The sequence below is a fragment of the Propithecus coquereli genome, unplaced genomic scaffold (assembly GCF_000956105.1).
Source record: "Propithecus coquereli isolate 6110/MARCELLA unplaced genomic scaffold, Pcoq_1.0 Scaffold88, whole genome shotgun sequence".
Lineage (NCBI taxonomy): Eukaryota > Metazoa > Chordata > Mammalia > Primates > Indriidae > Propithecus > Propithecus coquereli.
This window is the reverse complement of record NW_012155062.1, coordinates 626,650-630,252: the sequence shown is the minus strand read 5'-3', so window position 1 is coordinate 630,252 and position 3,603 is coordinate 626,650.

Here is a 3,603-nt window from a genome sequence, read left to right as displayed (position 1 = left end):
TCGCCTGGATGTATCCTGGCAACCTGTCAACAAAAGGAACCGGACTGAGTTGTCTAGTAACTGACTGGGAAAATCCAAAACAAGGGGAGAAGGAACTCAGAAACAGACAGCAAAATAGGCGTGGACCTCAGCTTTCTTTTAAATTGATTCCAGGAATTTTACCAATGGATTGAGTATCCGACAAGGAGAGGCAGATTAATTGAAGTCACAAGGCTCTTTTTGATGTGAAAACTCAACTAATTTTTAAGGAAGAAAAGAATATTTACTGATTATCTTACTGATCTTTTCTAGGGACTTTTGAAAGTATCATCTAAATGGAAGAGTTTGGTCTCTTCTAAAACGGGGAGATGAATATTCTTCCTGATTCTCAAAGGGTGTTCTATGCTTTGGTCTAAAATGCAAGGAACTGCGAGATGTAGACTCTATGCTTCGTTTATTTTTCTAACGTGTCCTAAGATATAAAAAACATTTTTAAAAACTAAGATCAACATTTAAAAATATATCTGAAATAATAATTTTTTTACACCTCATATTTAGAAATACTCTGAGATATTGAGATAATTGTGGTACAATTCCACAATGAAATACTCTGCAAGAGTTAAAGTTATGAGATGAAAGAGCTTATTAACATGGGAAAAGGTTCACAATATATTGCTAAACGTAAAAGAGAAGCTACAAAACAGAACAAATAGTATGGTCTCATTAACTGTGTGTGTGTGTGTATGCACACACACGATTAACTCAGTGGACATATACCAAATTTTAACAGTGGTTACCTATGCGTGGTGAGATTAAGGAACATTTTATTGCGTGTTCCTTGGAGTTAAGGGTCAAAAAAGCCTCATACAACCTCTAGTATTTCGAGACCCTGCCCCTCGTCCCCAGATAATGCAGTTGGGATTGTTAATTCTGCTGAAGTGATTTCAGAGCACACAGTCTGGAGATCCCACTGTACAATAAACTTCCACATCCTAACTTGCTATAGTGCTGTAAAGATGAACAGATATATCCTCTACAGACATTTAAAGATATCTCAGATATCTCAATTATGCTATCACATAAAATAGTTCTAATTTTCTTCTGAAATCATTTAAAAGACACCATATAAAATAATAACCCTTGCCTAAAATGCCATAAGAGCTGCTGTGATGTCAGTGACTAAATACTGAGATGGGGGCAAGAAAACTCAGTTTTACCTGTGACCTTTTTCTAACTGTTGTGTCCCTACTTAGCATACTTCTCACTTTACACACACTGCCTGCGTTGCTGGACTTACTGTGAGCTAAATGCGATATTACTCTAAAGAAATTGCCCAGTAAATGAACAAACACTACCCCAATGCACACACGCTATTCAGCCCAGCGTCTGGGTACTTGGTCCGGACGGCAGAGCAGCCGGGAAGCGCTGACCTATGACAGGCGCACGACCCCAGGAAACATCGCGAGAACTGGTATTTCCAGGAATTCTTTATCCCAACCGTAGCAACTGCTTTCGGGAGACCCAAGAATAGCAGAGCTCGCAGCAGCTGTGAGCTGGGTGCACCCACAGCCCTCTCCTCCCTGGTGCGGTCGCCAGGTTGCGCCGGCTGCTTTTCTGCGTTTGCCGAAGCTGCTTTTGAAACGGGCTGGAGAGGATCCTTCGTTTACTCCCAAATTCTGGACTCGTTTGAAATTCATGCGTTTGTAGTTTCAGCCTAAACTGAACTTCCTGGTGCTCAAATGTATTTCATCTTGGCAGAACAGGCCTTCCTAGGTTCTCTCCTCTGTCTCTCTCTCCTTTTAAAGAAACCAAAACTTTCAAGCTGCTTATATTTAAACACACACACACACACACACACACACACACACACAGTCTCTCGGACGGCATCTTGGACATCAAATAGCTCTTACAACACACAACCTTTGATGATTTAAGTGTAAATGAAGCAGAAACATATGGATTCTTTTTCCCATAAATCACATACGGTCCTAAAAAATCAAGGGGGAATGTACTTGGCATCATGTATTCTATCTGGTTGAACCCAAAACATCTGAAGAATACTTAGAGGCTAATGAATCCAAAATATTTACCCATCCCTATTTATAACGGTGGGGGCGGGGGGAAGCCCTTGATTTATGGCGACAGCTAAACTGCTCACATCTGTTGAGTAGGCAACAAGCAACCAGCGTGAGCTTCCAGATAACAGTGTCTTTCTTCTGTTCCGGCTCCAGGCAGTCAGCTCAGCCTCGGATCAAAGACACTGAAGCCCTTACTTCAGCCGGTCTGGTTTGCTATTGCTTGAGCTTTTCTCACCTAGAACAATTGCGAGTTATTTCAAGTTATGTGATGTCCAATCATGCTTTTGTCACTGAGGGATGATGCCAGCCTCCACCAATAATCCAGATCTGACCCCTTGTGGCAGTAGCCCCACCACAAGGAATTCTGGCTTATTTTCCCTTCATAAAATCACAGCTGTTGTCCCGCCCCTGACATTTTCATTAAAGGAGTAAATCATGGTGATTTTTATGGAGCAGGAGGAATGCTTCTCCTTGCTGGTATCTCTGACCATCCACACGTCTCTTCATTGATGCAAACCCCAATCTTCGCAAGCTATTGATAATCGTTTTGAGTTTATTTAAACTTGGCAGGGACTACATTCTGTGTGCAAGGATTTTTTGTTTTTTAACTGGCAACAGCAGGAATCCAAACAGGATGTTTGTGAAGTCTGGCAAAATAGGTTCACTGGGCGCCTTGTTTTCTTCTACCCAATTATTTTTTACTTCATACTTACCGCCTAACTCAGAAACAGCCAGTGCCAGCCACCTGAAATCTGTTATCTCATCCTTTAACAACCCACAAGGTTAGGCATTAGTATCCTTGTTTGGCAGGTGAGGAAACTGGGGCTCAGGGGCATTAAGCCACTTGCCCCTGATGGCAAGGCTAATCCAAAGCAAATCTGGATGGACGTGAAGGTCTTTCTGCTGCCCAACAACTTTCCTTCCACTGCATTCTGCAAGATCTTGCTTCCAGATTGCCATATCAAATAGACTGACCTCAAAAAAGAGAGTCATTTTCTAAATATGCCTTTTGTCACAAGAACAGCCTTTGCATAAATTGAGCTTTGTATACTGTACTGTATTGCATTTACAAATGTCTAAATGTATGGCTAAGTAGTATTCCATGGTATACATACACCACATTTTCTTAATCCACTCATGAATTAGTTGGCACTTAGGTTGATTCTACATCTTTGCAATTGTGAGTTGTGCTGCGATAAATATTCGAGTGCAAGTGTCTTTTTGATAAAATGACTTCTTTTCCTTTGGATAGATATCCAGTAGTGGGATTGCTGGATCCACATTTATTTCTTTGAGGAATGTCTGTACCGTTTAATATTTTGAAGAAAAAAAAGATCTAAATTTAAAACATTGCAGGCCAGGCGCGGTGGCTCACGCCTGTAATCCTAGTACTCTGGGAGGCCGAGGCGGGTGGATTGCTCAATGTCAGGAGTTCAAGACCAGCCTGAGCAAGAGCGAGACCCCATCTCTACTAAAAAAGAAATGATCTGGACAACTAAAAATATATATATATAGAAAAAATTAGCCGGGCATGGTGGCACATGCC